Source organism: Oryzias latipes, chromosome 13 (genome assembly GCF_053564925.1).
Source record: "Oryzias latipes strain Hd-rR chromosome 13, Olatipes_Hd-rR_3.1".
Lineage (NCBI taxonomy): Eukaryota > Metazoa > Chordata > Actinopteri > Beloniformes > Adrianichthyidae > Oryzias > Oryzias latipes.
The window spans coordinates 31,134,351-31,159,672 of NC_136249.1; the positions used below are offsets into that span (position 1 = coordinate 31,134,351).

A 25,322-nucleotide genomic window follows, 5' to 3' on the forward strand; every position below is an offset into this window, starting at 1 on the left:
AATAGTGGCGTATAAACTATGTAAGATACACATAAACTCTGTAATTGTTAATTTTTAACATCTTAAAACCTAATTCATGTAAAGACCTTTTTCATGCAAACAGCTTTTAAGTCTACTTTACAATTTTGTCTTAATTTATCTTTAAAACTGTTCTGTGTCAATGCTTGATATTGATCTTTTTAGTACAATCCCAACTTGTTTTGTACAGTTTTCATTGTATCACACAAGCATTCCACAATAGACCTGAAACTATCCAAAAAACTCAATTCCAAGTAGTACATGTTGTAATTTTTTTACTCCAAAAATCACAAAAATGTTCAGCTCAAACAGTTTTTAGGGTTTTATGATAAAGATCAAACATGTCGAGTCAAATTGAAACATGTATAAATGCAAAAACAAAGTCTAAACAATGTGAAATTGGTCTTAAAAACAAAGTGAACCTTCACTATACAAGGTTTTATTCCAGGGGGGGGGATCATGATCACGAGTTTCAAGTCTTGGTATGATTGTTTGAAACCAAAAGTGTCATGAGAATTCAATGGTGTCACTCCTACGTCACTGCAAACAAACAGCCAATGTAATCAGGCAAACTCTTTAGGGGCGTTCATAGAGCTTAGTGCAGGCTTTTAACGGGCTGTTGAGATGTTCAGGCATTCTGCTGCATCATATTAGCATCCATGTATGTAAAAATGGACATTTTTAATATATTCTGTTTGTTTTGCTTAAGTCACAAAGCAGTAGGTGGGTCCACTCAGAGACCCCTCACCTTCTTTCATGACATTTTCCAAGCCCTCCTTTGCTGCTGCAACCTCACCTGATCAATTAGCAGACAAATGAGAAGAAAACATTCCCCTGTTTGTGTTCTGGTGGGTTCTTTGTGAGTCTTTAAACAGAAAAAAGATGCTTTTTAAGAATGAGGAAGACACATTGTTGTACAAAACTCTGTGTGTTTCTGTAATGTAGAAGGATAATCGTTAATATTCATTTTGAATTTGTATTTTTTCTTTATTTCTATTTCAATGAAGCTTCCTTGCTAAGAAATTTGGTTTTATTTAAATTTTATGGAAAGTTTCATCCTTTTTTGCCTAGTGACTTGATTTTGCTTCAATACAGGTGCTTTAAAGTTTAGAAACTGTCCTAAAGAGTGTTATAAAGTAATTATAACTGTGTCCAGTGGGGAAGCTCTGTGAAGACACAGTGTCCTGTGGCATAAAGGTTTCCTGGTTAGGTTTTGTGACAGCAGAGGAAATGTCAGATTTAGGAAACTCCTACATCTGTTAAGTAAAACTAACCAACTCCAAAAGTACATTTCACTTGAACATTTTATTTTATTTGAAAAGTTGAAAAATAACTTCTTCAGTTTATGGTTATAAATGCTAATGCTAATTATTTCCAGTACTAAAACAACAGGATGAACCTTTGCGACGAGAATGTAAAGGTTCTGTAGCTGCAGGCTGTAACTGAAGTCATCCATTCACTTCTGTTTGTGTTTATCTTTGAATCTTAGAAACATTCTGCCTTCAGGTTCTCTTATGTGCCACATTGGCTCTTGAAGTGAATTTACAACGGATCATTAGATTATTGGAGGTTTGGAGGTTTTTCTTTTTTACCTGAACAGAAACTTTTGGATTGTATTTTGTTAGGGGGAACGAGGCTGGACCCAGAAACAGGACAGAACAGAGGGTAAATGAGAAAAAGTCTTTACTTTGTCCCAGTGGTGGTGAAGAGTTCTGGCTTTGACGGCTCGTGGCTGGGACGTCTGAAGGGATGAAGAATGGCTGGTCTGGTGGGGGTTGCAACGACTGTGACATCTTGTGGAGCCTTGCTTTGTGTCCTGATCATGGACGGCAGACGAGAACAATGGTGAGGATGACGCTGGTGGCAATTTCTGACAAACAGTGGATTAAGTCGCAAAAAGGGTTTTGGCGTTGGCATAGAGCTTGGCTTTGACGTGGTCTAGAGCTTAGCGTAGGTCAATTCTCTACCGCTGAGAGCAGACGGACTGACGTCGGCTGAAGACTGATGAGGAGAAAGGCAACAGGTGAGGCGATGATTCCCGGTAAGAGTGAGAGGAGACCAAAATCCTAACATTATTTTAAACTTTTCAACAAAGAAAACCTCTAAATTTTCAGTTGAATAAATATTGTACAACTGTTGCATTTATTCCTGGTAAAGTTTGAGCTGTAAACGGTCAACAACCACCAACAACCGTCCATCGGACATCAGATTCTCATGTTTGTCTTCATCTGGTTTTACGTTAGTTTCCACAGTTGATCACAGTTGTGATTATTTTTGTTGTTGCTTTAGAAACATCTTTTACTAGCGTTCAGTTTAGCAGTAAATTCAAACTGAAACCGTCTGCAAAAATGACCATTAATCTTCAGATTCAAAGCATTTTGGTTGGATTGTTGCTCTGCTGGTAATTTTTTTTTTCATTTTTGGGGTCGGATTAGATCTTAAATTCTGAGGCTGCAGAGCTTGAAGGTACCTTTTCTGTGCCGGTTAGAATCATAAACAGGAGTTTTGCAGCAGTGTTAGTGGCTGCAGCTGCATTGTGCGAACGCTCAAATCAGTGGCAGTGTTTAGTCGCTCTTATCTTGATCTGATCTTGGCTGCAGCAGCACTTCTCCGCCTTTGAGGTGTTTGCTTGATGATCTGCGTTGTGGACTTTTAAGAGGATGTGAGAGAAGTTGACAGCGTAAACTTGGCTGTTGTTTCCAGCAGACGTTGCATTAATTATGCAAAGTTTTTCCAGCATCTGCTGCGATACGTGATGCATTTTTTCCTCATTATTCCGTGCAGCGGCCTCGGCCTTCCCTGTCGGAGCATCCGCGCCTCAGATGCTCGTTTGTTTTGCTGATCTTCGGGTGTTGTTTCATCTGAGGCTGTTCGGTGGCACCTCCGGCTGAAATGTGCTCCTTTTAACCCCTTTAGGTGCACACAACAGAACATAAGTGATCTACTGAACAGCACTCGAGGCGGTGATTGCTTTTAGTAAGAAATCCTCTCACTCAGCCCCTAAAGTCCCGCAGACAGCAGCGGTTCGAGCTTCTGCTTCACTGGTGGGTCGCCAGAACAAAAGATGATGCAGGAATGAAGTCAAGCAATGAAAGCAGAAGGCGGAAATGCTGCTACATAGTCCTGAGAAGCTGTATAAAATCATCAGAAGTTCACAACCATCACAAAGCCCTCTTCTCTTCTGCTAACACAAAGCTACACTGCTCCTAGCATGTGTCTGTTAGCAGCCGGACACACGGAGATAGCACTGATGTCATCGCCCCGCCTCCCCCCTGGAAATGCTAAGTCGAATTGAATAATGCGTAAATGTTCGCAGGGTGGATGTTAAAATGAGAATGCAATCCCCTCTTTGCATTTTCATTTTAATTATGACACAGAATAAGCGGTTTTATAGTAGGAAATGAAAAAGCATTTTGAAGTATTGATTTAAATTTTGAGTCATTTGATGCAGTTATATTTTGAAAATGAAAAAGCATTTCTGTTAATCCATTTTAATTGTCAAATTAGACATTTTTAAATGATTTTGCTACACGTTTACCAGAGAACTTTTTGAAAATGAAATGTCAAATTCCATTTTCATTATCATTTCAATTAGGTGACAGAAAAAGCGGTGTTGAAGAAGGAAATGAAAAAGCCTTTTTGGTGGATTGCTTTTTCATTTTAATATTGAGTCAAAAAATGCAGCTTCATTTTGAAAATGAAAAAGCATTTCGGGTTTTGACTTTTATTTTTAATTATGCTACAGAATCACTTCCCTGCTGCAGAGGTTGAGTCATTTGGGTCGTAGTTACACTGAAAGTCTGCCAAGTAGATGCCAGAGAAGACGAATATCACTGCTGACACAAGAAACGCAGAAACAGTCACAGCTCAGAAAGAGCTGTTTTGAAGAAGAAAAAACTTTATTGATTATTGCTGATTAACGGTGTCACAAAAACAGCTTTTTAGAAATGACAAATGTTTTTATTGAACATATGTTTAGAGCTTTTGCCATGAATTATTTCTCAGAGCCATCAAAGATGCTTCAATGCTTTTTAATCTGGGAAAACTGTTTTTAATGGATGAGATAGTTAATTGAATACAAGACATTGGATTATTAATATTAAATGTCCTCTGCACTGATTTTTTTCATTAGTCATTTTCATCCTCTATGATCATTCATTTTTATTGGACATTTTTTGAAAACCTGATTCCACAAACATGAACATGCATCTACATTTTTTTGTTTAAATGGCAGCATACCCTCAAAGGATGGATTTATGTCGGCTGAACTGCAGTCTGGCTTAAATCTGTGCACAAAAATAAAATCAGCAGGACCTGTCGCCTCTGTGTCAACATCTATTAGAAGTCCTAAAATTCAGAAAGTCCAGGACTGTCAGACTGTGAGTTCTGTCCCTGCTCTGCTGTGGGTAGCTGCAGCTCCTCGCAGGGTTCTTTTAATGCCTCCCAGTTTCTGCCTTCTCTGTCTGGTTCCCCTCCAGTTCACTCAGCGTGTGTGAGGCTCTCACTCCCTATTTGGCAGTGCTGTAAATTGTTTCTGTCAGCTTAGATAAACGGACCCCTGGGTTTGTCCATCTCCCTCCATCGCACACACACCTTTAGACACCCATGAAAGCACAAACCCACGAGCGGCAACCCTCCGCCACACACGCGCCAACACCAGACTGCAATCAAACACCGTTTTCACATTAATATTCCACCCATCTGCAGAGATACGCTGAAACACGGTGAAATGGCCTCACACTGACCTCCAAAAAAATCTGAGAGGGATGTGATCATCTGACGTCCTGCTCCATCGGATCTGTTCTCGCTGCAAATTGGATCAGTGCAAAAAAGGGGGAAAAACTCTGGCGATAAATGAGTCAGACAGAGAGGCTGAGGGTGTCCTTTTGGAGAATTTTCTGTCGCTTTTTATTTTACTAAATGGTTCGCTTATTCAATAATCCTCACTTGTAGATTTATATTATTACTCTAATACACATAGATAACTACGGTGGCCCTGAAGTACAAATCACTTAACCTAAAAACATGCTGAAGATCACAACAACAATTAAAAAAGCAAAACAAGTAATAAATGAACATTTCTTTTTCCAAATTCCAGAAACAAACAAACAAACAAAAAACTAGGACTGGAATTTCCAGAAACAGAAAAGGTATTGTGCGACATCACTAACTGGATGATGACGTTTGAGAGTGAAAGAAGAATGATGTTTTGCCCAAATTTTGGTAACAAGTTTGCAGTGCCTGTGACAGAAACATCTTCTGTCTCCACCTCTCTTCTCCACTTCCTCCACCTCTCTTCCTTTTTATTCTCTTCAACCCCCGCTCAGATTCTTCCCCCTCTTCCTCTCCACACACACTAAATGTAAAAAATAGATAAAAAATAATGCAAAACAAAAAGGGGTTTATACAAATTTAAACTCTGGTTTTTGAAGATACATAACCTCTTTTTTTAATAGTGAAACCTGTCCAACACAAAAGGCCTTCAGCTCTAATCTGTTTGTTCAGCTGTTGGACAGAACAAGTTAGAAAAAGAAAAAAAAAAGAAGAAGATACTGGCAAATACTGATCTTCCTGTTGAAAAGGTGAAAAACCGTCATCCTCCAATCTCTGATGTCCTCTGATAACATCCTTATTTGATTTCGGATGTTGTTTCAACTCTGATGATCTATTGTAAAAGCGTTCCCACTGGTCTTCTAATTGTGATTATGACCTTTTCTTTGCCAGAATCTAAAAACTTTCTGCAGCGCAGCAGTAGTTCAATAGAAATTTGCCTTTGAGTTGTGGGTGGGAGCGTTGGGGCAGAGCAACCCTCTCCATCACCGAGAGCTCTCTGTTCACACCCTTTCCCTTTAGCTTACAGCCACACCCCCAAACTAACATTACCGGTGCTACAAAAGTGGCGAACAACATCAAAGCTATCCAGCTGTAAAGATTGAGCCAAATTCCAGCTTAGATGAGGAAAACAAAGACGTAAGCATCTTTTTATCTGCTCCTTATTCACAATAATTTAACCAAAGAAATACTTAGAAGTGGAATTTTAAGCTTAATTTTCTGAAAATATGTCCTCCATCATCAGAAAATTGCTACTAGAACAAGTTAAAAACACAGTTTTCATTGAAGTGGGTCTTTAACATTTCCCTTTATTTTCTGGAAATTACTTTTATTTTCTGCAATGTTTTTTATTTTTTTTTCAATTTTGGGGAAAATTAGGCTTTGTTTATTGGAAGTTATGTTTTGATATCTACAATTTAGTTTTAATTCTAAAATGTCATGTTGTTTATTTCACTATTCGAATTGCCGTTGTAAACTTTGGCATGATTTTTGCAATGAGTGATTTGTCGATGTGATTTGTACTGTAACCCGTGTGCTTTCCTAGGCACTTTAACATTGGGAGTTAGGTCCTCTAGACCCACTGGACCAGGGGTGGGCAATTCCAGGCCTCGAGGGCCGGTGTGTCTGCATGATTTCTAGATAGTCTGGCTCTACTCATGGCTGATTACCTGGTTCAGGTGTGTCCAGCCAATCAGAACATGCCAGAGCAGGGTATGCTGGAAAACATGCAGGAATGCGGCCCTCAGTGCCCACCTCTGCACGAGACAGTGCGCTGAACCTTTTTTCTTCAATGATTTGTGATCTTCACTGGTGTCCATGGATTACATGAAATCTTTCCACCTTTATCCACCTTTGTCATGGTAGGGAGAACACGTCAATGTAAGTGTGGGGTCATCTAAGATAGCACAAGGGTGAGGGCCACTGCAGATTTCCTTTGATTACTCCACTGTCTTTCTGACTGGGTCCAAATAGAACAAGGTGGATTCTCCAATTTGTGTTGAAGCCATTTTTCTTTTATTCTGGATGCATTTTCGTGTGCCTTATAGTACAGAAAATACAGTAAATGACATCTGATAACAGGGAGAATATGGCAAAGCCTTGCTGCAGCTGCTGAGATCTCACATGCGTTCAAGACAGAAGAATAAAATGACACAAGAAAAAGTGGAAATGATAATTTATGATTTTATTCCTTCTTCCCAAACTTCAGAGGAAATCCTGCTCACAGCCTATTAATTAATTCTTAGTTTGAAAATATTTGTTGCTTGGAGAAAAGAGGTCGGACATAATATAATGATGGCTGTAGGGCACTCATTCTCTCAGTCATCGAGTGTCTCGTCAGCTTTGGTCGTAGGAAGTAAATTTTCATTAAGCCTAAATTTCTCTCTGAGGAAGCACAGTAACACTTGTTTACCAGCAGCCTGGAAGCGCCGACGACGACGGCGAGCGGAGCTTTTCTCCAAACAGGAAGTGCTGTTGGAATGGAAGAGCACTCTGAGGGACTGCATTTGGAGCGGATCAAAGTGCTCTTTTCATTGTGTCTTCGACTCCCTCTCTTTGTTTCCTTCTGCATTCCCACAGAGCTAGGCTGAGCTATGCACGTGCACACCGCCGTGCACACGCACGGCCGCTGGCTAAGCTGAGAAAGAAGCAGATTGAAGGAGCGGTTTCTCTCAGGGAGTTAGCTGGGCTAAGTGTAATTGCATAGGTGGACAGGGGCCTAATAGCAGTCCCGCAAAACCATAATATTGCACCGTTCTGCCTGCAGAGAAACTCCACTGCAGTCTTTTTCATGTAGTTGTTACATTTAGTCTTAAGGGGGTACAACTCACCATTTTTGTTCATTGCCATTTGTTCATTTCTCTTTGCTCCGCCGTCCTTCAAGCCCTCCATCAGTGCAGAGGCGAGATTCGAATTGGAGGAGGTGTGAATTTCATATTCCACGGCGAGGGATCATTACACATCTATCCCACATCCCTTTTATCACACGACCCATCCTACAACAGGAACCCAAACATCTTTATTTTTATCATTTCTGTGCTTCTGCAAGAAATAACAGATCGTCTTCTATTTTTCCAGAAGCAGCGTACGTGCCGGTCACAGTATCTTGATCTTCTAAATCTCGATCCTACCTAGGATGAAGACGGTTGCATTTGTCATTCCCTGAGGAAAAGAAAATCTATTCAGTTACTCTTCTGATCCATTTCTAAAAGCCATTTTGTGAAGCTTTCTCAAAGATTCCCGACTGATGCCTGTGTCCCTAAAATGTACACATTTAGTCTTCAGATAATTCTTTTTTTTTTTTATGAATATGATTTAGTAAAGCAGATTCAGACTTAATGCTACATTTACTTGACAGTAATGAAAAGAATAAATGTTTTTTTTCAGTGTCATTACTGGAAAGCCTCAGTTTGCAAACATTGCTAATGAAGGTTCTTCAGAAGAATAGCTGGACTTGTTGGGGGGACAGCATCTCTTGTCTGCTTAATATCACTGTGTTGTGCTGCTAAGACTAGTCTAACACTATGTTCAGAGTTTTAGTAGTAGCTTAAAAGATATAGTGCCATACAATCTAGCCTCCTCTGGATCATCCAAATGGTCATTGGCAAACTTAAGACAGGCCATGACATGAGCTGGTTTAAAGCAGGGGAAGCTTTTGTGCCATTCAAAAGTCTTAGTGTATTACCAAGAGTAACCGTGGAAACGGTGGTCCCAGCTCTTTTCAGGTCATTGACCAGCTCTTCCTGTGTAGTTCTGGGCTGGTTCTCACCTTTCTATGGATCACTGAGACCCTACCAGATGAGATCTTGCATGGAGCCCCACACCAAAGGAGATTGACAGTCATGTTTAGCTTTTTCTATCTTCTATTAATTGCTCCAACAGTGGATCTTTTTTCACACAGCTGATTGGCAATTACCCAGTTGCCCTTCCAGCCTTGAGGAGGTCTACAATTTTGCCTCTGGTGTCTTTGGAAAGCTCTTTGGTCTTGGCCATGTTAGAAGTTGGAGTCCTACTGATTGAATGGGGTGAACAGGTGTCTTTATGCAGCTAACAACCTCAAAAAGAGGATTTTATTTAGGATAATAAGTGGAGTGGAGACGGACTTTTTAAAGGCGGACTAAGCAGTCTTTGAGGGTCAGAATTCTAGTTATAGACAGGTTTTTAAATACTTATATGCAGCAGTAGCATACAAAGAATTATTTTAAAAATCATGAAATTATGTCTCGTACAGTGGACATGCACTTAAGATGAAAATGTCAGAGCCCTTCAGGATTTCTCAGTGGGAGAACTTCCAGAATTACAGGGTTTTCAAATACTTATTTGGCTCACTGAACCATGCATTTGCTACTGTTAGCGTGTTGATATTAATATTTGCATGCACTAACTTTGGATGTCTACAGAAATGTTTGGCTTCTTACGTTAATGTTAGCGTGACAACAGTAATGTTAGCAAGTTTACACCAATGTAAGGATGTTTATATTAATGTTAGTATGTTTACGCTACTATCATCATGCCAACAGTTATGTTGTCATGCTTTCACAAATTTTTGTTACCAAACATTAGTTGGCTAAGTGCAGGACTGGCACATGGGAAATTATGGTTCGATTCCCAGGGGGCAGAAAGAGCTCCATCCAGTGGGAGTCCTTGGGCAAGACCCTTCGCACTACTGCCTAACTTTGTAGCCATAGTGCCGGTCCCCAGAACAGAAGAAATACGGTACTGTGTCAGGACGGCCACCCGGAGTAAAAATCTCTGCCAAACCACCTGTGCAGATCAGTGACAGATGATTTGCAATGGCCATCCTTGAAAAGATATGCCGAAAGGTGAAAAACATTATTGCTGCCATGCTCATAATAATGATGACACTGTGTAATCTAAAGGGTTAAATTACAAAAGCATTCAGGATCACACAACAAAACAAGGAACAAATTGGACTGTGGTGTTTGATGGCGCAGAAATGTATTTGGTTTCTATAGTGCAGACACAAAACAATGTATTAACAACCTAAATGTTTGTTTGAATTTGACATTTTTGTTGTTTTCATAGCAAACGCTTGAATTTTTGTGGCAAAAATAAGTATTTCTTTAAAATTGAGCTGAAGTGTATTTTAGGTTTCTTCAGTCTATTGACTGTCAAACACCCTTAACATTGTCCCGCCTAATTAATAGATGTTGAAGTGGGCGGAGTAACACTAGTTAATTAGTCCTTCCCACTTTAGACCTCATTACCCAACCATTTTCTGATTGGTTTAGCCATTGTGGAGCATTAAGCTGGACCTTCACACCAACAAAACTAACTAGAGGCCAAAATCTTTAGTGCAAATATGCTCTTAGTGTAAAACAACATCCATCCATTTTCTGAGCACAATCAATCATTTTCAAAACCAAGGGGTTGCTGGAGCCTATCCCAGCTTCTGTTACATGTTACTGAAGACATATTTAATCAAAAGGGGCTGAATCTGATATGACCTTATTTAAAAACTCTAGAATGTAGGAATGATTGGAAATTGAGGCCTGTGTTTGTGTATGGGTGGTACATATCAAAATTTGAAGCTGGATTTTTGAAATTATTTGACTTTACAGATTTGTACTTGTAACACATGACTAATAATACAACATTTACCAATGAGACCAACAGAACAAAGCATTCTTCAAAGGATCCCCAGAAGCAAAAACAGTAGAAAAGCGTCAATCACCAGATCACACATTAGCAGTTACACATCTGTTGGAGTTTTAGCTTCCTTATGAGGGGAAAATGCTGGCTCATGCAGAGCGAGATGTCATGCGCCCTCAGGGAACAGACAGAAATAACAAATGCCGCCCAGTTTGAAATGGCAAAACACTCCAGCTTTGTCAGTGTGTGAACTGAATCTGAGGTATCGACTGGTGACTGGGAGAGTTGAAAAGACCCTGGGGGGGCACTTCTAATCCACGCTGACCTACTCTTATCACGCACAGCCAAGGTCAAGAGTCTAATGAGGATAGGACGCCATTAGAGCAATTAGATGGAACTACCTTGTTTCTGGGGCATGCAGAGCCACGAGAAGGGGGGTGGGGGCAAAGGGGTGAGGCGGGGGTGAGGGAAGAGAGGGGGACAGTAAGAGATGATCTGCACAGCCAATGCCTCTCTCCAGCTCTGCTCTGACAAACACTGGGGAGGCGGTCGGAGGCTGCGGCGCTGCAACAGTGACACTTGGTGGAAAAAGACAGAAGAGACGGCACAGAAACACTGCAGACGACCACGACCCGAGAAAATAATGGACATCACTGAAGCGGATGTTAAAAAAAAAAAAACAATCTACAAAAATCTTTTCTACATTACTGATAAATACACAGTTTCTCCATTCAATGTCATATTTTTATACATTATTATTTAGAGGTTTGTATGCTAATGTAATGTTTGTATGCTAATAAAACATTTCCCAAAAAATAATTTCACCCTGGAGAACCCACAGAGTCAAATCTGGTGGAGATTTTTGGTTGTTTTTAAATTTTTGTGTAACGTTTTTATGTATTCATTCATTCATGTATTGCTCCTGTTAATTGCTTCAGCTCCAAAAGAAAAAAAAAATAAGAATAATAAAAAAATAAAATAAAAAAGCCCCCCCCCCCCCCCCCCCCTCCTAAAAACTGTTCTTCTCCAGGGTTAAATGTGTGTAAACTGCTTCTTCCTCTCCACCTATAACAATCGCAGAAAAATTGGACCCAAAAGCTGTTTGTGTGTTTGTTTTTGTGTGTGTGCGTATGTGTGCAGCACCTTGTGTAGGCGCTTTGGCAGAGGCAGAAAAAAACCGTCCTGGGGGCACAACAACACATTTGCAAGCCTGAACTGGCTGGAAGATAGTAATTTTCTCCTCTGGAGGTTGATCTCTGATGGGACAAGGAGCTCCTAATTCCGGGCACCGTGTAGAGGAGAAGTAATCCTTCAAGCCCTTCGAAAGTTACTTTGAGTGAAACTTGGATTTCTGACTCTTAAAGCTTATAATGTTTGAAGGAGTAAAGCAGGTGGAGGCGAAGCTGTTCTTGGGGCAGAAATGCTGCTTTAACTGTGTGGATAGAGAAAATGTAGTTCCTTTTTTAAGACACACTCCAATCATCTTTTGATCTGTTTTCAAAGCGTTCCCAGTGGTATTTTAGTTATAATTAAGCAGAAAAACCTTTCTAGGACATAGCTTCTGCAGAGCGGCAGGAGTTCATCAGAAATTCACGAATGCATTGGCCCAGAGCAACTCCACCCCATTCCCCTCTCTGCTGCTGAGAGCTCTTTGTTTACACGCTCTCCTGGTTGCATACGGCCCCTCAACCTAACTTAATGTAAACAATCATTTTCAAACAGCATTTTTTTCTTCTGCTCCTGATTCACAACAATTTCTATAAAGAAATACTCTGATGATGGAGGAACTGTGTAAAGATAATTAAGCATTTTTGAGTATTTCTTTATTCAAATCGTTGTGAATCAGAGGCAGACTAAAAATAAAATTGGAAAAAAGATTGTATTTGTGATGCAAAAATACCCTGGGCGTGGCCACATGCTCACTGCTCCGCCTCATTCTGATGCATCCAGTTGTATTCCAATAGATGCATGGAAGTCTTAAGTCTGTAAAACTGTACGGCTGGATTGTCAGTCATGTTAGCTTGGGGTTGTGAGGGGCTGTAAGCTTGTGGGAGGGTGTGTAAGCAGATGAATGATGAGAAATGAGGACGGGTTTACCCCGCTCACAACTCAGAAACTTTTTTTTTTTGGGGGGGACAAAATGAACAAAATTTATAATTGAAAGACAACTGGGAACAATTTTTAAATACATCAAAATATTATTGAAGTGTGACTTTAAGCTTAATTGTCTTAATAATAAAGCTTAAAGTCGTCCTAGAACATGTTAAGAACACCATTTTCATTAGTGTGGGACATTTTAAGCAATCGGACTGAGCAGAAAAATCTTCATATCCTCTCAAAACTATTATCGTTTGCACCTCTGTGTGGATTAATGTAATCCAGCAGCTCCTGCAAGTGTCAGATCTCTGTGATGAGCCTCTCTAATCCCTTCTGACAGGACTGAAGGTGCTGGTTGGGTGGAGAGCATCACCTGCAGGAGCACGTCTCAGAACAAATTGGTGAATGCTGGGGAAGTCAGTCCCTCTTCTCGCCTCCCAGGAGGGCTGAACCCAGCTGGCTCAGACCAGCGGTGGAGAAAACCATGTTTGCGCTCTGCTATTAAGGCGAGAGTCGTCCACCCTCTCGATGACAAAATGTCAACGCGGTGGAGCACTTTGATTCGGCAGCTCTTTCCACCGAGGCGTGCCGAGAAGCACTTGACAAGTCCGTCTGACTGCCCTCCACCACAATGCTGCTCCCTCAGTAACATCCACCGCCAGCCTTTCGTTCCCTCTTATCTATTCGCCTGCAGTCTGTTATTTACTTGTTTCTCAAGTGGGTTGCAGCTATACAGCTTCTTCGCCCCCAAAATGTGAGCTCACATTAATAGCTAGTGTGTCGCTTTTTTTCCATTAAATTTGCTTAAACTTTTCGTAAAATAACCACTACATCAGGGAGTTATGTCTTAAACCCGACAGACACTGTTCCATCGCCATCTCAGTTTGGCGTTTGTGGTTTAAGAAGCTCCGTTACCTGTAGAAGTGGTTTACTTTTTATTTTTAAAGTCATTCACCGTTTTCATTCCTACAATGAATCTTCCAGATTTGAGCAGCTTTCCTGACTACGATGGAACAGACCTGGATGAAGGAGACTCTGAAGACAGACTCTGTCACCAAAGCCTCTCTGGGAGTTGATTTAGAGATAAAGGTGGACTTGAGCGGGTGAATCTTGGCGTTTGTCTGGTCCACCTGGGAGCTGGTCACAGTCTGCTGTGTTTCTGCTTGAGACCATGCTCTTTTGCTCTCATCACAAACTGTCTGTAACTTCAGGCGGATGGCGACCTGTCGGCTATTTTCACCACTTTTTTCCAGTGTACTTTTACACAGTTTCACCAGGAGGTCTATAGAACCCCCAAAACATAAAAAATATTATCTAAAATGTTTTGTTTTTGTTGCAAATGATGTTTTTTCTGAATTACAATAACTAATTATGTACGTCTAGTCTGTACTTTATCTATAGAATTACCAGGTTTCTTTTTTGGGGGAACAAATTATTGCTTTGTTGTCTGGTTTAGAATCAAAACGTTGGAGCAAATCAGTCAGCCAGTTAGTTTGTTGGAGTGGAGGTAGAGCGGTTGACTGTTGATTGGTAGATTGCAGGTTTGAATCCCACCTTGCCCACCTCTGTGTCTAAAATAATCAGTGGAACAGCAATACTGCATGTGGTGAACCACGTTAAAGTAGGACGCCGCTGTATTTCAATAATAGTCCATTGTATAATTTCAGTTTTTTAAACTTTTCTTTTAGGTATAAAATGTATTTAACTTTTTTTGTTTTCATCCTCACATGGTACGAAAACCCTCGACAGATGCCATGCTAGCAGTTTCATTTGCTGGTCAAATGCTATGTTCACACCGCCCTTACCATGTCTTCAACACGCGTTCAAGCGACCACTTTTAATGAAAAGTCCATGTAGACGTTTGTAAATGAGCATTTTGGGCTTGAAAACTCTTTTATTCAACTTTTTTCAGTCAGTTTTTTAGCTCTACTTGTGTAAACAGAACCCGTGGCCATTGAACTCACGTTGAAAGTTAAACCAGTTGGACTTTGACCAATCAGGGACTCGGTTATGGTCGTGACGTACCCTAGCTTTTTTTTTTTTAATTCATGGAAGGGCCAACTATTTGAAATTTGATTATGGAGGAGAAATTAATAGGTGCAGATTGTGGCCGGCTGGAAATATGACACCAGGTGTTTCATCTATGAAAATTGAGCTGTGAAAGAAAAAAGAGTCACCGCTTTGACATGTCCCACCAAGCCTCTTCCAAATCTAGGTGAGCTAGTATCAGGTAGCAGCAGTCCAATGTGCTGAAAGTGCATTAAAGAATGCGAGTTTAATGCATCAAGGTCAAGAACTCAGAACATCACATTATCAACTAAGACAGACGAGATGTTTTAAAAAAAAATGCTGCATATAATTTGGGCTTAAAGAAGCCAAATGGAGGATTTTCCTATTTTCTTTCTTTATTTTATTCACACTTTCTTTAAGAAACTCCATGTTGTCTGTGTCTGACATGAGTGTGAGTCTCTGAGGAAAGGGTTGTGACTCAGGGCTTCAAGCTTTGACAGCGCACCACGAGGAGTCAGGAAGATGCCCCCAACCCCCCCCCCCCACACACACACACACACACACACACACATACACACACCCCCACACACACACAGCTCAAAGAGGCTGGAAAATATTTATCCGTGTTCAGAGTTTCTTTGTTTGCGTCAAGCTGGCCAAGGGCAGTGGAACCAGCAGCAGCAGCTTCTCTGCGGCCCGTGGCGGGCTGTCCTTTGACCTCCTCACTCCTTGCTCCGCCCGCATATGCCTTGGCTGTAATTCAGCCCTTGTCTGACAGTGTTGCACTTTTCAAATTAACATTTTCTATGACAGCAGCACAGTGTGGGTGTGGACAAAGCCGGCCAGCTTAAAAAATGAAGCGGCCTGGCATCGGTGCAGCTCCAGCACTCCCCTCCGCTCGCTCTCTGCCTCCACAACAACCTTGAACCAGTTCGTTAGCATCCCAAACGGATGGCGGAGGATTGGAGATTTGAATAGCATGAATAAATGAATGCGCAAACAAACCTGCACCAGTGTGACATCGCTCCAGAGGCAATCTGGGGCTTGCACTCTCTGTGTAATGATCTGCAAATAGCTGGCTGCTTAGATAAAATTCAATTGAACAAACTGCCACTGTTGACCGCACGGCAAACAGCCTGTTAAAATTTTTAACTAAGAGATTTGTCATGCACCTGGAAAGAAGCAAACACTTGAGTTTAATAGGTCTGCATCGGCACATCATGAGAAGAGCACACGCTGTCCCTCTAATTCCTCCCTGCTGAACACAGAGGGTGAACGCTTTTTCTAGAAATTGTGTTCTCAAACGGAGAGGAAGCAGAATCAGGATCAGCGTGAAGATTCAGGATCATTTTTGCTTCTTTGGATGTGGATTTTTTGTTGCTAGCGCGATGACTAAAGTGCCTTTTGCTGTGTGCAGCCCACTGACTTCCTGACTCACCAAAGAGCTCACGCTTTGACACGACAAGCTCCAGTTTTTCTGAGAAAAATGGTGGCAAGGTGGGTTTTGACTCGCGGTGATGTCCTCCAGAAAAACCCATCTGCCTTTTCTGCAGGTCGATGTTTGACAGTTCAAATGCTGTGTTTTACAATTTACCTTGGCAACCAGCAGTGACAAAAGCCACACCCACATTGTTACCATAGACTAAATGAGGCGTTGGATTCTGCTTTGATCAGGTTTTCAGGTTATTCCTGCAGATTAAGAATGCAAACAAGTATGTTAATTCAATTTCATTTTATTTATATAACCTAATATCGCGACTAGGTTGTTTTAATGGGCTTCACACCGGGAATTTTACAAAACATAAAATCAGTTGTAAAATACGATAGCTGATTGATAATAATTGCTAAACAGACTAAGTTAAACTGAAGACCCTCCTTTTTGGTACGGCAAAACTCCCTAAAAAAAACAGATTCCAGGAAAAAAAAGAAGAAACCTCAGGGATGTTTACATGAAGGAGGGATCCTCTCCCAGGATGGACAGGCGATGTACCAGCATTGTTAAAGAAGAATGTGTTTATCTAACCCTACAAAGACATGTTTGAATAATGTAGCATATGGTCTTCATCCAGATGGAGCTGGGGGACGGCTGGGGGTGCAAGACAGAGGCGGGGTCCACGGCCAAGGGTCTGTCACATAGCTGAGACTAGTGGTTCAGTACTGACGCCCATTTAGCGATTAAACGTCTGTGATGTTATGGGCCAAAAACAGCCAGTATAGAAAATGGTAGGATGAAGACAAAAGGGCAATCCATTTTCATAAAACCACATTTATTCCATTTAGAATTACAAGTGCAAACTGAAAATCAATACATTCATTGAACCTTTCTTTTTTTTCTTTCTTTTTTTCAAACAACACAAACACAAATGAAAAAAATCAACACAGTGGTTTAAAAGACATAAGACAGTACAGTGTGTTTGAAAAGGAGTGGGTTGAAGAGGAATCTTGTCTGATCCAACCCCTTTTTGCAACACTTGATGATGCGCACAATTCAATTTGCATATATGTACAAAATGTTCACGGTAAAATTTTTCCATGGCAACTGTGCAAAGTGACTTTTTTTTTAATCGATCCGGCCTTATAAAGATCTATCAGTGACTTCTTGTAGGTTATTTTGAATATTTGTAAACTTTTGCTTTTTTTTAAAACTTCATCCAATCTGTTTCATAAATCCACACCACAATTTGATAAACACATTTTCTTTTTTGTTGTGCGAATGCACTGCTTTTTGAAATTCAGTTGTTTTCTTAGATTGTAACCCCCGTCTCTGCTTTGAATATTTGCTGTAAGTTTATTGGTGTTATGTCTTTCTGCTGCTGCTTTGCTGCATCCCCTTTCATTCTGCTCACCTGGCAGGTGAAGCCAATGATCTTGATCAGCACCTGTCAGGTGCGTGTGTGTGTGTGTGTGTGTGTGTGAGAGACTGCTGTGGACCGGTTGAGCCGCATTTGATCCACAAGCCAACCCAGAGCTTTTAAAAACCTTGTGCTATCTGAGATGACCCCACCCTTACATTGGCGTGTTCTCCCTACCATGACAAAGGTGGATAAAGGTGGAAAGATTTCATGTAATGGTCACCAGTGAGGTTCACAAATCATTGAAGAAAAAAGGTTCAGAGCACTGTCTAGTGGGTCTAGATGACCCAACTCCCAATGTTAAAGTGCATAGGATAGCCACAAGGGTCACGTGATGCACTTAACAGCCAGTAATTCTCTTCCGGGTCAAGTTTGACCCATAACATCACATTTTTAATTTATTTTTTTACCTTTAGAATTTGCAAAAATGGTGAAAACTATTTTTTAGAGTTACAAAGTTGTGTTTGAGGATAAGACGAATGCTGGTTCCAGGACAAAAAAGCAAATAGTACTTTTGACATACCTAAACGTGAAACCTGGTCACTTTTGAACCGAATCCTAAAAAAGGTTTAAGAACAGGAACTGTATGTGTGGCATTTTTTTCTTTATCTAAAAGCTCTGTTCTTTTAAGTGAAATCTTCCAACTTATATAAGTTTATAGAAAACGTTCTCATCCCCTCAGCTGACTCAAAGTTGGGTCTGATAAAAAATGTCAGCTTTTCTTCAATCAGACTAAACATGTGGGGGTTTTTCTCTTATTTCCTTTAGCTTGTCCCCTTCACGTCTGCTCGGTTGCCATAGAGATGTTTTCATTGCAACTTCTAATTACTTTTCTGTTTTTAAAGTAGAACATAATCACAGTCCTTTGCCTCAATAGGTACTTATATCAACTAAAAGGTCCCATTATGGCAAACTTCTGGAGCTTTCAGCTTCATCACAGAATTTCAGCACTTTAATCCAGAACTCTGAATGACACTTTAAAACAGCTACTTTACTTGTAGACGTGATTGCTTCTCAAAGTTTTTTATAACATAAATCATGTTAAGGAAGTTCATAAAAATAAAGTGTCACCGCCCAGGGTCCAGCAGAGTTGGAATGTGCCACTGCCCAGAGTCCTGCAAAGCTAGCCGGCGCCAAGGCTGCCGGTTCCGACTTGGTGAGAAATGTTGAAGCGGCGCAAATGTTTTAAATCTTTCTTCAGGCTTTGTCTTTCCCAGCTTTAATGCAATTGTTAATTTCTCCTCAATACACCATCAGCACAGTATGTTCCATTGTATGACCTTCGTTTAGGCTCATAGTCACCTCAAAGGACACCATGAAAATGGAACGTACCATTATCGTGATAATAGTCTTGTGAAGTATTCGTAAGGCTAACGCGAGTTGCACGCTCCCCTTGAGATGTGGCCTCTCCCCTCTTTGACCCTCCACAGGCCCAGACTACCCAAAAACGCACAGATACTAAAGCCGAAGAGGTCGATGTTTGAAGATCCAGACATCACGGTCATCACGTCAGTTTACTTACATGATCATTTCTGCCTCTTCTTTGCAGCATAGTGAGATAAGGGGAGAAAAACGTCCAAATTTACTCCGTAAAGAAAAAGCAGGAGAAGCTTTCAGCAACAACTTCGATGTTTTACTAGTGACCCTGATGGAAGATTAGCATTAGGATTAAAGAAAAGCCTTTTTCGCCTCTTTCTTCCTGCAGCAGATAGCAGTTCTTTACCACAGCTCTATAAATGAGATAAGAACAAGAAACACAGCAGAGTTTTTCCCTTTTTCTCACCCAAACTGTCATGTAAAGCTACAATCAGAAGTTGCAATCTGGGATAAAGTCCTCCATGGTTTATTTATTTATTTTTGGTTTGTTTCTGTTTGTTTTTCATGGTTTAGGATGGCACTCTGTGCACGAGTCGGATGACTAGGAGGTCATTATCGCCCAGTAACGTGTATTCGAACCGGTATCATGCAGCTGCTGCATGGCTGCAAGCTGTTCTCCACCCGTCCATTTCTGTTACAAGCAGCTATTTGGAGAAACGAAGCCACGTTTGGAGAGAACATTATGTCCACCACTGCGCTCCTCAAGTGATGTCAGGACCACCAGCAATTTAACTCTCTGGATTATTTTGGAGCAAATATGGGTGGAACCGCTCACAGTTACCCAGTAACATGAATTTAATTACCTTTTTATGCAAACCCTACTTTTTATGCAAAGTAGTTTTCCTACACTGTATAATTCAGCAGGATTATGACATTTTCAATTTGAGGCACCTGGATTTGTCTTAGAGTATTCATAAATATCAGCAAGTGCAAAACATAAATTAGTAAGGTTGAACTAAAACATATCTCAAATAAAAAAAGATTTGGTTGTTAAATATTTTATTTATTTATTTTTAATAAAGGGTTTAAAATGTCAGCTAAAAGGTGTGATTTCAACTAATTTTGTTCATTCAGACTTTTTTTGTTGCTAAAAAGACTAAACGAATTATTATTATCATTTTAATTATTATTATTATTATTTTTTAACATCTGGAAAAAAACTACGGTGGCCCTGAAGTGAAAATAACATTGACAAAATCCCTCAACACAAAAACATTTTGAACAACACAACGAATTATAAAAAGCAAAACAAATATTACAAATTAAAAAACAGCCTTAGTTTTGGGGGGAAAAAATCAAAATTCCAGAAAATAAATGCAAAAAATACAAAAAAGAAATTTTAGAAAAGTAATTTTTAGAAAACAAAATGTGAAGTTAAAATATGAAACAAAACAGAAAAGGTAGGTATCATGGGACGAAGGGAGGTTTTTCATCCTTCTCGTGTTGGATTTTGACTTCACCCACTGTTTGTGTCACTGAACACTTCACATGCCCAAAGCTGAGTCACTGATTGGATGACGCGAAGCAAAGTCTTCGCCAAAGTTCCAATTTATATAAGCCTGAAACTCTTGAATCGGGCAGTGATCCTAAAATTGCAATGTGGCGCTCAAATTGCGCTGCTGCCGGACCAATTTGAAGCATTCAACGCTCAAATTGCACCTTAGGACCTCTGATCGCATCTTTATATTGACTCAACATTGAAACTGGACGCACCCCTGACCCATGGTTCGCGTTTGGTGTCAACGCAGCTTCATCAGTTAGAGTTTGACATAACATTAGAGCCAAACCTGGTCTTTAAGACCCACAATCCTGCCTGGTTTCCAGCTCTCCTTGACTTAAGTGATTCCACATCCTTATTGGCTGAACACACCTGGCTTAGGTAGTCAGAATCAAGCCGTCCCAGGAGAACTAGAAACCAGGCAGGGTTGAGGCTCGTGAGGACCAGCGTTGGCCAGCCCTGACGTATGGCTGCATATACTTTTGTCTTCTTTAGTATTATTTTGGTTTTGAATGATTGAAAATGAACCCATTCCAAATCTAAATCTAACTCTACAGATGGTTGCTAGATATTTCAAAACATTTCCATGCCTTGATCAGTAAAACTAACAGGATAAAAAAAAATAATGATAATTTCTATTTAAAACTATAAATGGGGTCAAATCAACATGAGGGTAAAGTGAATGAAAACCTAATTGAAAATAATAACATTGCCAATAAAATAAAATTTAAAATACAAACAGTTTAAACTGAAAAGTACACACTTGAAAGAAACACTGAATGCTTGAAAAGATGTAAAGAAATAGTTAAAACTTGATTGAAAGAAACATAAACTTTAAAAATGTATATGCACCAATATGAAGCTTTTAGGATTTTATTCACTTTTTCAGTATTTCTTTACATTTACAATTTTTTTATTTAAATTGTCAAAAAATCTTTGAACTTTCCAATGCAAATTTTTGAGATTAAACTGTTTTCAAAAGATTTTTTTCTTTTATCAAATTTTCTTTTTTTCAAATTTACGATGGTTTTTCATTCACTTTAAAATGATCCTGATCCGACCCATTAATGTAATCCACGCTCTGCCTGATTTATTCTAATTTCAGACTACGACGTTTTCGTCTAACGTGTGGAAAATGCAGATCAAATGTATCAAAAGCTGCCCTGTACTGCTGCAAACAAATGAAATATGGTCAAAGTGATCAAAGGCAATTATACATGTAAATGTAATCTGGCCTGGAGTTGCTACTGTGTGCATAAAGACAGACAAGTGGCCACCTTGTTCCGTTCCAAACCGACATGCTGAGTGAAAGCTCTAATCATCACTGTCAGATATTCCCACTTAATCTTAATCAGCATAAAGCCGGCCATCATTAATCCTCTTTTTCTTCACTCACTCAGATCAATGTTTCCTTTTCCAAAGCAAAGATAGTAATTAATCCCAGGTCCAACAGAGCCTTCAGGCATGACTATTCCACAAAGGCCTGATCAATGCCGGCGCTCTTTTCACAAAATGAGCAGCTTTCTTGTGTCCTGCTTTACATCCCTTCAAAGGGAATCGATGAATAGGAGTCCGATAATTAATACTTAAAAAAAAAAAATGGTGTTAAAAAAACAAAACTACCTCCTGGAGGTCGTTCATAGATTATTTCTGAAACAAACGTCTGAATTGGCGTCGCTTCACTTCATCGCTTCTCCATCGACATCACTGACATTTGTGACGAATGATGAATAATAGATGTTATTACTGATGAAACTCATTTGGGAGAAGTGAAACTGGTAGGAAACGGAGTGGCGAGGCGGGAGCTGCATGGGCACGACGGATACGGACCACAGGAGTGAAGGGGCCACTGCCTATTTATCAGGAGTAAGATGCATGAAATTGGCTCTTAACCTCACAGTAAGAGGGTTTAATTAGAAATCATGCTTTTGCTACAGGACAGGGGAGGAGGAGGCGAGTTGTCCAAACAGGGTGATAAATGACTTGTGGGACAGGAGGAGCGGGAAGAAATGGCTTGGCGAGAGTGAAATGTGGGTGACAGCTCTGGTCAAGACGGAAGTGAAAACAAGGAGCCGCAGCCGGCAGGAGATTGCAGCTGAGGTGCTAAACCCACCCAGTGAGAGCTGTGAGGGAGGGGTGGTGTTAGTGTGGGGGCGGGACCAACAAGACAACAGCGGGCTGGACATACATGGGCCACAGAGCTTCTCGCCTGGAGCTGAAACCTGCATCCTGCGTACTTAGCATGACTAGAAAAAGGAGAGAATCCCCCGAAGTCTGTAACAGGTTTGTGCTGAAAATACCCTAAATTATAATTCATTCTTCTTCTGATCCGTTTGTTCTCTTTCAGGGTCACTGGCTGCCAGAGCCTATCCCAGCAGGGGACATCCTAGACAGGTCGCCAGTCAGTCGCAGGGCCAAAAAATCACACACTCATACACACTCACAGTCACACCTAGGGACATTTTAGACCAATTTATAACCATTTATCCTATGAAGCATGTTTTTGGACGGTGGGAGGAAGCTGGAAACCCCGGGGAAAACCCACGCATGCACGGGGTGAACATGCAAACTCCACACAGAAAGGCCCCCATTGATGTTTCGTTTCAGGTTCCCCAGCCGGGACTTGAACCAGGGGCTGTGAGGCAAGAGCGCTAACCACTGCATCACCTGTCCAGGATGTCCCCTGCCTTCGCCCACAAGTGGCCAGGATAGGCTCCGGCAGCCCCGTGACCCCCGTTGACCTCGAAAGGGACAAAACGAATTGGAAGATGAATGAATGAATGAATGAATGAATGAATGAATGAATGAATGAATGAATGAATGAATGAATGAATGAATGAATGAATGAATGAATGAATGAATGACACATGAAGAGGAGCTCCCTTGAAACTCTGAGAGACAAGACAGACAAAAGCGGGCAGCTCCAGTGAACAAGACACATGTTGTATCCTGACACTGAATTTAGCGGAAAAGGGATTACAGGTCTCTTAAAATAATCTGAAGTCAAACAACAGAAAGGCCCCTGGTTCAAGTCCCAGCTGGGGGACAGGAACCAAAGCATCAGTGGCGGACCTTTCTGTGTGGAGTTTGCATGTTCTCCCTGTGCATGCGTAGGTTTTCTCCGGCGTCTCCTGCTTCCTCCCACCGTCCAAAAACATGCTTCAGTGGTCATTGGCAACTTTGAATTGTCCCTAGGTGTGAATGTGCGAGTGAAAGGCTGTGTGATTGTGGCCCTGCGACAGACTGGCGACCTGTCCAGGGTGTCCCCTGCCTTCACCCAGAAGTGGCTGGGATAGGCTCCAGCTGCCCCATGACCCCAAAAGGGACCAAACGGAAGAAGATGAATAAAAAAAAATGGTTTGTGTATAAATGTGTAGTAAAGAGATGAAGGTGTGTTTCCCAATGATAGTCAGAGACTCTTTTTTAAATTAATTTTGCATGTATATTTTTTCCCACTGCTGTTTTTTGATATAATAGCATCCCAGAGTAAGAAAAATGTGTTTTTGCTTCTGCTGCAGGTAGACCTACGCGATGTCCTTACACTCATGTCCCTCTGGATCTACTTAAGGTGGACAGACATTTGAAGATGAGCATTTAAATTATAACAGCAGTTATGGGCCTTTTGGCTGACATCCCACCTTTTTATTTAAAGCCAATGTCAGCCAAGAATAATATTTTACATCCTGGTTAGAGCATTTTATTTAACAACCTTAAATATCAATATTTGGCACCAGAACAGTATTTCTTATATTATTTAACAGGCACTGAAGCTTTGGCCTGGTCCATTATTGTAGGACTGATTTATATTCCGGATTTCCAGCACGTTCTGTCCAAAGCGTTTTCAGTTTGGTGGCAAAAATATTGACATGGAAAACCTTTTAAAGTGATTTATTAGGATTTCTTTTTCCCCTGAAAGAAACACTGCTGTGAATGTTTTTTTTTTTTTTTTAATTGAGGAATGAAGCTGGATTAGCCAGAAAAATTCCTCTTTAAAGCTGGGAGCCAGAAGTCTGCTGAAAAAACTGTGATGATGTGTGCCACGTCTTTCACAGAGTTAGCGCAGTTCTGGGTCTGATAAATGTTCGATTTGGGGAGGAGGTTTAAATTACCTTTTTACTCTTCAAATTTTCCTTCTAGACCAAAAATGTTAGCTTATTATACAGGACACAATTTAGCATGTTTTACTACACCTGGCCTGAGACGGACAGGACGACCTGTTCAGGGTGTCCTCGGCTTTCAGCCAATAGTCGCTAGCTTTGGCTCCTGCAGCATCGTGACTCCTACTGGATTTGGTGGCTTCTGAAGACATATGGATACTGCACCTGGTTTGATGTTTTACAGTGGGCAGATTGGATGTAAAAAAGGCTTGCAGCATTCACACGAGGGGAAATTATTGATCTAAGGGTAAACCTTGCGCAATCCTAGGCACATTAACATTGGGAGTTGGGTCATCTAGACCCACTAGACAGTGCGTTGAACCTTTTTTCTTCAATGATTTGTGATCTTCACTGGGGTCAAACCCTTGTGCTACCTTAGATGACCCCACCCTTACATTGACGTGTTCTCCCTACCATGACAAAGGTGGATAAAGGTGGAAAGATTTCATGTAATCCATGGACACCAGTGAAGATCACAAATCATTGAAGAAAAAAAGTTCAGAGCACTGTCTAGTGGGTCTAGATGACCCAACTCCCAATGTTAAAGTGCCTAGGATAGCACAGGGGTTAACAACCACAATGATGTCACAACATCCCATAAACAAACATGCCATGTAATTATGCTTATATTTAACCAAAGACAGGAGGCAAAAACAGAATCAGCTGAACTGAGATCCCATCTTCCAATCGATGTTCATTTATTTTGGGTTTATGTCCACAGTCATACGCATACGTCTTTACTGTGAACACATTGGTGGATTCTTTTCCTAAACAGCATGTTTACATCCTTAAATGAACAGATTGCTCAGAGAGTAATTCCTGTGAGAGCTCGGCATCGAATCAAACCCAGCTCACAGTTTCTAATTTCAT

The 25,322-nt window shown here is 40.7% G+C and overlaps 2 long non-coding RNA genes across 3 annotated transcripts in view; one reads left to right on the forward strand and one right to left on the reverse strand.

Annotated features, from left to right (window-relative positions):
- LOC144981565 (uncharacterized) overlaps positions 1 to 25,322 on the forward strand; it is a 233,670-nt gene that overhangs the window by 172,963 nt on the left and 35,385 nt on the right. Inside the window, exon 6 of one of the 2 annotated variants that reach the window (XR_013647159.1) lies at positions 10,982 to 11,211. The exons of the other annotated variant lie outside the window; for it this stretch is intronic. This is a non-coding gene — a long non-coding RNA (uncharacterized LOC144981565). Of the gene's footprint in view, positions 1 to 10,981; positions 11,212 to 25,322 lie in introns of those variants that run through there. 2 annotated transcript variants of the gene reach the window in all.
- On the reverse strand, positions 279 to 3,318 carry LOC144981566 (uncharacterized). Its single transcript, XR_013647163.1, has 2 exons — positions 3,012 to 3,318; positions 279 to 2,928 (listed from the first exon to the last, which is right to left on the reverse strand). It is a non-coding gene; the product is annotated as an uncharacterized LOC144981566 (long non-coding RNA).